Genomic DNA, 12,206 nt, shown 5'->3' with positions numbered 1-12,206 from the left:
CCCTTGAGGCCAGCAGCACCAGACAGGACAAGAGGAAATGCCTCCTCCACTCAGCCATTTTCCCTGACACACACAGAGACAAGATTTCTGAAGGGGTGTAAGGGGGACATCTACCATGTTAGTGGAAACCCATTGGGGCTTGCCTTGCTAAAGGCAGAGAGACAACGAGGTAGGGTTGACAACATTCTCCTTGCCACTTCAAATTCCTTCCCACTAGGCTAGCTGAGTTTTGAAATTCTACCAACAGAGTTTCATCCCTTAGTTCCCTAATGAGGGTACTCCTGAGAAAGAGAACACATCAAACCTTTGTTTATTTTCTCTTTCTGTCTCTTCGGAGAAAGGAGTTGATCAAATTCTTTCTTAAAAGCAATCTAATAGAGAATAGGGCTACTAGGTAAGGAGAAAACATAAGAGGGAAAAAATCTCTAGCCAGCTTCTCTTGGGTCATGCAGAAATGCTAGGTCCCTTTGTCCTGGGAACATCCTCACCATTAGTGGGACAGTATAGAATCCCAGACCTAGACATTTAAAAGAATTAGTGTATTAGCTAGACTTAGAGATGAAATGTCATTTTCTGCAAGTCCTCCACAACTAAGTTGTCTTTTGCTCAAGATTCTGATGTAACGACTCATATCCTACAGGCTTTGGGAAGATATCCCTATGAGATATTCAAAATTCTGAGGGTGGTCATTATATCTAAAACAGGAGTGCAAGCCTTCTTGCCAGAAACACTGTAAAACAGACACTGGTTCATCTTCCATAGCACTGTTCAACTCTTGTTGAGAAACTGGATGCTGATAAATTCTTCAGCACTATTTTTCTCTTCCTGGTAGATCAAGGGCTTCAAGGTCAAAGATCTTGGGCTGCCTTACTTCCTCCTGTCTTTATCAGGGTGACCACAGCAGCAGCTATGGTGGTGGTAGCTTTGATAGCCCTCCCTATCTCTGCTCCTCTTTCCCAAATTCTAAACTTGAATGTGGTCACACTTGTCCTTTGAGAGACATCCACGGGAACATTATAGCTCAGGCTGTTGCTTTGCTGTAATGCAAAACTGCATTTTAAGCACTGTAGTAATTTCATAGTGTTTGAAATCAGCACTCAGATGTGTGAGAAAGTTCACAAAAATGAAGGTGAAACCTGCTTTAAAAAAATCTCTATTAACTGTATATACAATACATGCATATATATGACATATAAAACAATATATACTGTATAGTATACTTGAAAGTTGCTAAAGAGTAGATCTTGAACATTCTCACCATACATACACACACAAAATGGTCAGCTGGGCAAGGGGACTGGATGAAGGTGGTCGATAGGTACAAAGTTCCAGTTGTAAGATAAGTAAGTAGAGACGAGGTAATTATACTATAGTTGTACAGTGGCTACAGTCAATGCTGCTGTATGGTATATTTGAAAGTTGCTAAGAAAGTAGATTCTAAAAGTTCTCATCACAAGGCAAAAAAAAATTTTGTAATGATATGAAGAGATGTTAACTAAACTTATTGTGGTGATCATTTCACAATGTATGTATGTTGAGTCCTTATGTGGACCACCTTTAAACGTACACACTGCTTCCTGAGAGGAAAATACATTGCAATCCAGGCCTATCTCAAGAAACAAGAAAAATCCCAAATACAAAATCTAACAGCACACCTAAAGGAAACAGAAGCAGAGCAGCAAAGACACCCCAAACCCAGCAGAAGAAGAGAAATAATAAAGATCAGAGCAGAAATAAACAATAGAGAATCTAAAAAAACTGTAGAGCAGATCAATGAAACCAAGAGTTGGTTTCTTGAAAAAATAAACAAAATTGATAAACCTCTAGCCAGGCTTCTCAAAAAGAAAAGGGAGATGACCCAAATAGATAAAATCATGAATGAAAATGGAATTATTACAACCAATCCCTCAGAAATACAAGCAATTATCAGGGAATACTATGAAAAATTATATGCCAACAAACTGGACAACCTGGAAGAAATGGACAAATTCCTAAACACACACACACTTCCAAACTCAAACAGGAAGAAATAGAAAGCTTGAACAGACCCATAACCAGCGAAGAAATTGAATCAGTTATCAAAAATCTCCCAACAAATAAGAGTCCAGGACCAGATGGCTTCCCTGGGGAATTCTACCAGATATTTAAAGCAGAGATAATACCTATCCTTCTCAAGCTATTCCAAAAAATAGAAAGAGAAGGAAAACTTCCAGACTCATTCTATGAAGCCAGCATTACTTTGATTCCTAAACCAGACAGACCCAGTAAAAAAAGAGAACTACAGGCCAATATCCCTGATGAGTATGGATGCAAAAATTCTCAATAAGATACTAGCAAATCGAATTCAACAGCATATAAAAAGAATTATTCACCATGATCAAGTGGGATTCATTCCTGGGCTGGTTCAACATTCGCAAATCAATCAACGTGATACATCACATTAATAAAAGAAAAGATAAGAACCATATGATCCTGTCAATCGATGCAGAAAAAGCATTTGACAAAATTCAGCATCCTTTCTTAATAAAAACCCTCGAGAAAGTCGGGATAGAAGGAACATACTTAAATATCATAAAAGCCATTTATGAAAAGCCCACAGCTAATATCATCCTCAATGGGGAAAAACTGAGAGCTTTCCCCCTGAGATCAGGAACACAACAGGGATGTCCACTCTCACCGCTGTTGTTTAACATACTGTTGGAGCTTCTAGCATCAGCAATCAGACAACAAAAGGAAATCAAAGGCATCAAAATTGGCATAGATGAAGTTAAGCTTTCACATTTTGCAGATGACATGATATTATACATGGAAAACCCGACAGACTCCACCAAAAGTCTGCTAGAACTGATACATGAATTCAGCAAAGTTGCAGGATACAAAATCAATGTACAGAAATCAGTTGCATTCTTAAACACTAATAACGAAGCAACAGAAAGACAAATAAAGAAACGGATCCCATTCACAATTGCACCAAGAAGCATAAAATACCTAGGAATAAACCTGACCAAAGATGTAAAAGATCTGTATGCTGAAAACTATAGAAAGCTTATGAAGGAAATTGAAGAAGATATAAAGAAATGGAAAAACATTCCGTGCTCATGGGTTGGAAGAATAAATATTGTTCAAATGTCAATACTACCCAAAGCTATCTACACATTCAATGCAATCCCAATCAAAATGGCACCAGCATTCTTCTCGAAGCTAGAACAAGCAATCCTAAAATTCATATGGAACCACAAAAGGCCCCGAATAGCCAAAGTAATTTTGAAGAAGAAGACCAAAGCGGGAGGCATCACAATCCCAGACTTTCGCCTCTACTACAAAGCTGTAATCATCAAGACAGCATGGTACTGGCACCAAAACAGACACATAGGCCAATGGAATAGAACAGAAACCCCAGACCTAGACCCACAAAAGTATGGCCAACTCATCTTTGACAAAGCAGGAAAGAACATCCAAAGGAAAACAGACAGTCTCTTTAACAAATGGTGCTGGGAGAACTGGACAGCAACATTCAGAAGAATGAAACTAGACCACTTTCTTACACCATTCACAAAAACAAACTCAAAATGGATAAAGACCTAAATGTGAGACAGGAAACCATCAAAACACTAGAGGAGAAAGCAGGAAAAGACCTCTCTGACCTCAGCCGTAACAATTTCTTACTTGACACATCTCCAAAGGCAAGGGAATTAAAAGCAAAAATGAACTATTGGGACCTCATGAAGATAAAAAGCTTCTGCACAGCAAAGGAAACAATCAACAAAACTAAAAGGCAGCCAACGGAATGGGAAAAGATATTTGCAAATGACATATCGGACAAAGGGCTAGTATCCAAAATCTATAAAGAGCTCACCAAACTCCACACCCGAAAAACAAATAATCCAGTGAAGAAATGGGCAGAAAACATGAATAGACACTTCTGTAAAGAAGACATCCAGATGGCCAACAGGCACATGAAAAGATGCTCAACATTGCTCCTCATCAGGGAAATACAAATCAAAACCACACTCAGATATCACCTCACGCCAGTCAGAGTGGCCAAAATGAACAAATCAGGAGACTATAGATGCTGGAGAGGATGTGGAGAAACGGGAACCCTCTTTCACTGTTGGTGGGAATGCAAACTGATGCAGCCACTCTGGAAGACAGTGTGGAGGTTCCTCAAAAAATGAAAAATAGACCTACCCTATGACCCAGCAGTAGCACTGCTAGGAATTTACCCAAGGGATACAGGAGTGCTGATGCATAGGGGCACTTGTACCCCAATGTTTATAGCAGCACTCTCAACAATAGCCAAATTGTGGAAAAAGCCTAAATGTCCATCAACCGATGAATGGATAAAGAAATTGTGGTTTACATACACAATGGAGTACTACGTGACAATGACAAAGAATGAAATATGGCCTTTTGTAGCAACGTGGATGGAACTGGAGAGTGTGATGCTAAGTGAAATAAGTCATACAGAGAAGGACAGACTCCATATGTTTTCACTCTTATGTGGATCCTGAGAAACTTAACAGAAACCAATGGGGGAGGGGAAGGAAATTAAAAAAAAGAGGTTAGAGTGGGAGAGAGCCAAAGCATAAGAGACTCTTCTTTTTTTTTTTTTAAGTTTATTTAGTTTTGAGACAGAGAGAGACAGAGCATGAACGGGGGAGGGGCAGAGAGAGACGGAGACACAGAATCGGATGCAGGCTCCAGGCTCTGGGCCATCAGCCCAGAGCCCGACCGGGGCTTGAACTCACAGACCACGCAATCGTGACTTGAGCTAAAGTCGGATGCTTAACCGACTGAGCCACCCAGGCGCCCCCAGAAGAGACTCTTAAAAACTGAGAACAAACTGAGGGTTGATGGGGGGTGGGAGGGGGGGAGGGTAGGTGATGGGCATTGAAGAGGGCATCTTTTGGGATGAGCACTGGGTGTTGTATGGAAACCAATTTGACAATAAACTTCATATATTGAAAAAAAAAACGTACACACTGCTGTGTGTCAGTTATACCTCAATAAAACCAGAGGAAAATAAGGGTAACTATGTAAGATGATGGATATATTAACCAACTTTATTACAGTAATCATTTTGCAATTCATACATACATCAAATCATCATGTCATACACCTTAAACATATAACGGTACATGTCAATTTTATCTTAATAAAGCTGGGGGAAAAAATCCTTGGTTCTTTATATATAGTCAGGAGTGAAAATAATAATAATGATAATCCAACTGATGCTTGGATAGTAGTCTATGTGAGATGTTTTTGGCTAAAATATTTTGGCCAATACTTATATATAAACTAAGTTGACATGGTTCCCAGGAAGCTGGAGCTTTTTGTCCAGTGTTCAGCCATCAGCTTAAGAATATAGCTCCATTGTCCATGGAACCCCAAAACTGGATGATGCTATGTAGCCTAGTAGTTCAGTAACCATGGCAGGTGGAGAAACTTCTGCAACCCCAGGGCAGGTTTCCTCAGAGCTCCTTCTTCCAAGGTCCTCCACCTATATTCCTACTGAACCCTCTCCCTCAGTCACTCAGTTTATCTTACCCTGGTTCTCTAGAAGTAAAGTCACTTTAATTTATTTCCAGCTATCTCAGGAAACTCTAAGTGCTTTGCACACACTTTCTTAGGCAACCAGCAACACCTCTAATAGACCCATTTGGTATGGGTCTATTAGACCCAATGGAAACACAGTTCCATTACTGCACCAAAGAAAATTTGGTGCATATAGTCTAAAATGTTTGCATACGAGGAGCTGATGAACCTGTGGTCACAAGAATTCAAAGCCTAATCCATTCAAATACGATTGCCTCATTTCCTTAGAAGCCAAGAGTTTTTGGTGTGCCAGTGTGGTGGGAGTACGTAGAAATGTTACTTAGTAAATGGAAAAAAGTACTTTAACCTTTCTGACAAAATTCAGCAAGTGTGAGATTGTCACAATTAGAATTGGTTGTCTTTTCCAAATTTAGATGACCTTTTTTAAGTGCAGCAATTGAAGTCTAATTAAACACAAAGAAGTTAAGATTTCACTCAAGAACCAATTTCTAAATTCAAAAATCCATTCCGTGCCAAGGTTCTGCTTACTTTAAACTGAAAATTAATTAATAGAGGATTTTTAAAACACTGGACATGCACACTGAACTATGTGCTATATTCTCACAATGACTATATTCCGTGATGTTATCAGCTACTTTCAGATGTCAAAGAAGTAGAAAAGACTTGAAAAATAAAGTCATTGGTAATGAAGGGTGCAACCATTTTTGCAGTGACAGAACAAGTGATTATTTAGGGACATAAAAATATTCAGCGCCAGACCATACCTTCTTTTGTGACTTAAGGGAGGATTGGGGGAATCAACAAGTGGCTGGTTAGCCAATATTAAATTAACAACTTCAGGAACTCCATAGACAGGAGGATTAGCATAACAAGATCTGGGAAGGATCTGGCAAGTTCTTTCCCTCACCTGCTAGAAGCAAATGAAAGAACCCCCTCAGGCCTGGTGTCTCTCTTCACCACAGCTCCTCACACTAGGCTGGTTTCTCAGTTTACTGGTTTAAGAGCAATAATAACAATTCTTGCACCTTTTTTTTTTCCTTTTTTTTTTTTTAAGTACGCTTCATGCCCCATGTGGGGGCCCAATGCAGGGCTTGAACTCATGACCCTGAGATCAAGACCCTGAGATCAAGCCCTGAGCTGAGATCAAGAGTCGGACACTCAACCGACGGAGCCACACGGGCGCCCCTGACAATGGTTGCACTTAAAGTATTTTCAAAACACTTTCCTATCCTTTCTCACTTTTGTCCTCACCCAGCCCATTATCTCCATTTGCCAAATGCAGACGCAACTCAAGCTCTCTGAAATCCGGGCTGCAACCACTGTTCAACAACAGGAGATGCTACGTTGAGACACAATCCAGAATTGGGGGCAGATCAGAGGAAAACATCTGGGCGCCACCCCAAACATGGCCATCAAAGCAACCGCCAGATCAGTGAGTGGTTCTCCTGGGGGCTGGACAATCCACTGGACCTCTGGGTGGGGGTAAAGGACAGAGGGTTCTGTGCCATCCTGCCCCTCGAATCTCACCTTCCCAGGCTGAGTCACTGTGTCAGTTGAAACGGAATGTCTACTGCTGTAAACCAGCCCTGGGAGTTATCCCCACATTTCAGCTGCACAGGGTACCTGCAAGCAAGTCCACTGCCAAATATGTATATTACAATCAGTCTAGCTCATACTGGATCTGTTGCAGTACACAGAACCCATTATGAGGTCTGCCATGAGAAACTTACATTCTGGCTTTATTATTTTTTTTCTTTAATTTTTTTTTAATTACATCCAAATTATTTAGCATATAGTGCAACAATGATTTCAGGAGTAGATTCCTTAATGCCCCTTACCCATTTAGCCCATCCCTCCTCCCACACCCCCTCCAGTAACCCTCTGTTTGTTCTCCATATATTCTGGCTTTAAAATGTCCAATAGGGATTAGTTCTACCCTTGACCTAAGCTAAAACAAAACACATGAGCACATTTTCTAGATCAAAGAAGCCAAGATAACTATGCAATGGGTTTCAGAGAAATAGATCCCCACTTTGAAATTGAGCCAGAATTCATATCTTACCCTCCTGAAGAAAATGTTTCCTTACCAAAACTACATAAGACACTTTAAAATTTTCTTTTGAAAATTCCTAGGTTTTGGGGCGCCTGGGTGGCGCAGTCGTTAAGCGTCTGACTTCAGCCAGGTCACGATCTCGTGGTCCGTGAGTTCGAGCCCCGCGTCAGGCTCTGGGCTGATGGCTCAGAGCCTGGAGCCTGTTTCCGATTCTGTGTCTCCCTCTCTCTCTGCCCCTCCCCCGTTCATGCTCTGTCTCTCTCTGTCCCAAAAATAAATAAACGTTGAAAAAAAAATTAAAAAAAAAAAATTCCTAGGTTTTGGTTGCCGTGGTGGAATGTGAAACCTACATACCTATTGGAAATATCTATTGCTTTAGTAACCATGTTACTTTGGATAGCTACATATCTCCCAAACGAGAGAACAGTTTTCCTATTTTATGAACAGGTGTAGATTTCTGCCTGTCGCTGTAGCAGTTTTCACATTATAATTTCAGAACACTTTGAAATGCTGTTATTACCCCCATATTTTTACAAAAAGGAAACCGAAGCATAAAAAGGCTGTCCAGCACTTACAGTCAGTGGTTCCTAACGTGTAGGCTGAGAGAGGATCACTGTAAGCCCAGAGATCTTGCAGAGGGCCAGCCAGGTCCTTCCTTTTCCAACCATGTATCTGTGTGAGGCAGGGTTTTCTCCGTACATGAACTTCAACAAAAACAACACATGGCAATGGTGTCAATGCAGAAGCAGATTGTTGAATCCAACTGCCTTTTGTCAGGCTAGACATTTAAAGGGATTTGCAAAATGTAAAACAATACCATTCTTCTCACTGGATTTCGCTTGGCAAAATACAGTTATCTGTCATAAAATATGCATTTATGTTAACACGTTATAGGCTTCTATCATTACTTTAAAATGAAATATGAACGTATTTCTTAAATTTCTCAGTTTTAATTTCTAATATGGCAAACAGCAATAGATATAACTTACATAACCAAAAGCTCTTTGGGGTCCTCAATGAATTTGTAAAGGAATCTTGATACTAAAAAGTTTGAGATCTGGGTGAAAGAATAAAACCTTCGTGGGAAAAGCAAGTCAAATAATATTATCAAAAGAGAATAATGACAAATTTGAAATTAAAATGAAGATCACTATTGTAGTTCACCATTGTAGAATTAAGAAAGAAAAAAAGATATTTTCAATAAAATTAAGAAAAAAGATCATGTTTTAGGCAAAAGATCCACATGCAAGGTCCAAAGAATATGGAAAAATAAAAATTTCACAGAATTTCACAGAAATTTGTTTTTGAAGGGGAATTTGGGTGTATTTGCACTATGGGCTAATAGCAAAAGCATTGGGAAGGAAGAAGGTGTTGTTAGCAATGGAAATATTATGGATGGATCAAAATATTTGTAGGTCTAAATCTGTCAGCTAAATTAATGCGAGATCTCAGGCTGAATATGAATCAAGTTTAATTAAAAGACAAGTCAGGATACAACCTAAATGTTAACCAATTGTGAATTGTGATACATCCTTATGGTGCATTTCCAGCCAATTATGTTCTGAAAAGAATATTTAATAACTTGGACACATGTTCACAAATATAAGAAGCAGGCTACCAAACAATATTTGTAAAAATATAAAGAAAGGTAGGAAGGCTACAAACGAAAATGTTAATGGTTATCTCTGAGGATGAGGGATTATTATTACATTTTTGTTTGTGTTTTATTGTACATTTAAAATTTCCCCAATAATAATAACAACACTAATAATATTATAATACTTTTTTTTTTTTTTGTAGAGCTATAGCTATCATTCTTGTTTTCTTTATGCAGCCCCAAGCTGGAGCTATCTCTCCCCGAGAAGCCACACCCACTGATTCCTCCCAGGTTTTAATAAATAGCCCCAGGAAGTCAGTCTCTTCCTTCCCTTCACAGGGGCCACGGGAGGACTCTGTTCTGCTTTTGAATTCAGCAGCTCCAGCCTGTGCTAATTGATTTGATTCTGGGAGTTTAGAATTTGGTAGTTGGGAGCAGAGTGAACTCTTCCTGAAATAATGAATGCAAATTAATGTGAAAGTATATCCCCAGGATTTCCTGTAAGAATCTTTTATTACAGTGACAGTTCGGAGTTTTTACAAGTACTTATCATAAATAATTTATTGCCTCTGGTGGCAGGCTAGATACCTTACGTGACTGTTACTATGGGAACATCAATGTCCATATACAGTTTAATTCTATTCCCAGAAGCTGAAATGAGAGTCGGCATTATCTTAATGTTACAGATGTGAGAATTTAAGCATTCAAAAGCTAAGTAACTGGCCCAGATTCAACAAGATGAAGCAGAGGAAGAAGAGCTGAAACTGGACTGTTAACACCCAACCCAGGACACTTGTGCCTACAGCTGGAAGCTTCCACATCATGTGCCCTGTGAGCTTGGTTTGTCATGGGCTCTTCTATATGAGGGTTGACACCAGGGGTGCCTACACAAGCTTTGGGTGGGCACCGACAGTCTTGTTACCTGGAAGTATTTTACAGGAGGAAGAAGAGGGTGCCACTCCCAGGCTCTGAATTACCCTTCGAGATGAAAGTCAACAGAAAGTCAATGCTAAGAGTGCACTAGCCAGTGACTCTCACTTTGCCCAGGTAGGAGAAGCCAGGGCAAGCAGCAAGGGAAGGGAAAATATGTGAGCATTAAAGAGAAAGTGTTAAGAAACATCTAGACAAGTACAAGGAAGGCTGTTCCATTTTAAATAAATGTGGCACAGGCAAGAAATGCAGGGCATACTTAAATGGAAAGGTGAAGATTTTTCAATTGTCAAAGGGCTGGAGTGACAATGAAGTAACTTTTCTCCTTCCTTCCTCATTGTCACAGGGGAATGATGACCCTTCCCCACATCATCTTCTCAACTTCTGTTTTTGGTACAGGGAAAAAACATTGGAAAACCCCAGGAAAGCTGTATAGGGAAGGTCCACCTTTTATGTGGAGGTTATAGTCTAGGAAAACAAAGTGATAGTCAAATGACCTAACAAAAGAGAATTACAGGAAAACCTTTGGCTGCAAGTAACTTGTTCTGTGAGTATTCCACAAGATGAGCAAACATTTCTAATAAATTTTAATTCAATAAACGAGCAATGTCTTGCAATACGAGTAGTACATGATGCTGAATGTTACATGATCACAACAGAGCCAATGGTTCCTGAAACTTGCTTTGCTATAACAAGTGCTTTGCATTACAAGCATGTTTCTGAAATGGATTATGCTCACAAACCAAGATTTTACTGTACTTTCTTGCAAAATTGATATAAAAATCTACCTTCTCACTACCCATCGCTTTCTATCCTTTAATACCGTTTAACAATCAAGGGCGCCTGAGTGGCTCAGTTGGTTAAGCATCTGACTTCAGCTCAGGTCATGATCTTATGGCTGTGCTGACAGCTTGGAGCCTGCAGCCTGCTTTCGATGCTGTGTCTCCCTCTGCCCCTCTCCGAATCACACTCCTCTCTCTCTCAAAAATAAACAATATTTAAAAAACACTGTTTAACAATCATAATAAATAATTTTATTTTAACATTTATTTATTTTTGAGACAGGGAGAGACAGAGCATGAACGGGGGAGGGTCAGAGAGAGGGAGACACAGAATCTGAAACAGGCTCCAGGCTCTGAGCCATCAGTACAGAGCCCGACACAGGGCTCGAACTCACGGACCGCGAGATCATGACCTGAGCTGAAGTCGGGTGCTTAACTGACTGAGCCACCCAGGAGCCCCCATAATAAATAATTCTTAATAATGCTTTATATAATAACAAATTATTAAAAAATACTCTAGTAATTATACCATGAAACTCTTTATTCTGATCTTGATGGAAGAATTATAAGGTGACTCTAAACCAGGAGTCAGCAAATATTTTCTTTGAAGGGCCAGATGGCAAACATTTTAGGCTTTGCAGGCTATACAAGATCTCTTTAAAAATGTAAAAATTATTCTTAGCTCAGCTGTACAAAAATACAATTTGCTGCTCCCATCCTAAGCTATTGCAGCAAATATAAGGGCCTTGAAGGGCAGGAGGGCAGAGCAGACAGGCCATCCATATCCACTTCTGTCATTTTCACAGACTAGTCTGTCTTGTTTCCATTACAATGGGCTCCAGCCCCTCAAACAGTGCCTAGTGGTCATTAGGCCTAAATATGTGATCGCTGATTCAGTAAATGATAGCTGGGCTCTGACAGCTGGAGAGAAGTTGCAATTTGTTGAAAGTCTGCCATTTGGTGTTGATTCTTTCCTCCCAGAATCTTGGTGTTGCAAATTCATAGTAACAGGCCTTTGCTCTCTCCTGGCCAACAAGGGTGTTATCGACAATGAAATGACTAAATATTATGACTTATAGTACAATATGTCCTACATGCATGAGCATCTCAATGGAAAACGGTACAAAAAGGGAGTTACACAACACAGGCCTCTTTTACGTGCAAATCATCCTGGATGGAGGAACACCCGTATTTCCTGGTGGGGTGGAAGGAAACTAACAGTTCCTGAGCCAATTTCACGCTAATATGTTTCACACATTATTTAATACAATCCACATATGTCATTAGA

At 39.8% G+C, this 12,206-nt stretch overlaps 1 long non-coding RNA gene across 2 annotated transcripts in view; it reads right to left on the bottom strand.

Annotated features, from left to right (window-relative positions):
• Window positions 1–12,206, bottom strand: part of LOC122487753 — a 124,985-nt gene that overhangs the window by 99,074 nt on the left and 13,705 nt on the right. For both annotated transcript variants that reach the window (XR_006298458.1, XR_006298460.1), the window contains exon 2: window positions 8,185–8,313. This is a non-coding gene — a long non-coding RNA (uncharacterized LOC122487753). The remainder of the gene's footprint in view (window positions 1–8,184; window positions 8,314–12,206) is intronic.

The sequence above is a fragment of the Prionailurus bengalensis genome, chromosome A2 (genome assembly GCF_016509475.1).
Source record: "Prionailurus bengalensis isolate Pbe53 chromosome A2, Fcat_Pben_1.1_paternal_pri, whole genome shotgun sequence".
Taxonomy (NCBI): Eukaryota; Metazoa; Chordata; class Mammalia; order Carnivora; family Felidae; genus Prionailurus; species Prionailurus bengalensis.
This window is presented reverse-complemented; position numbering and strand designations above follow the sequence as displayed.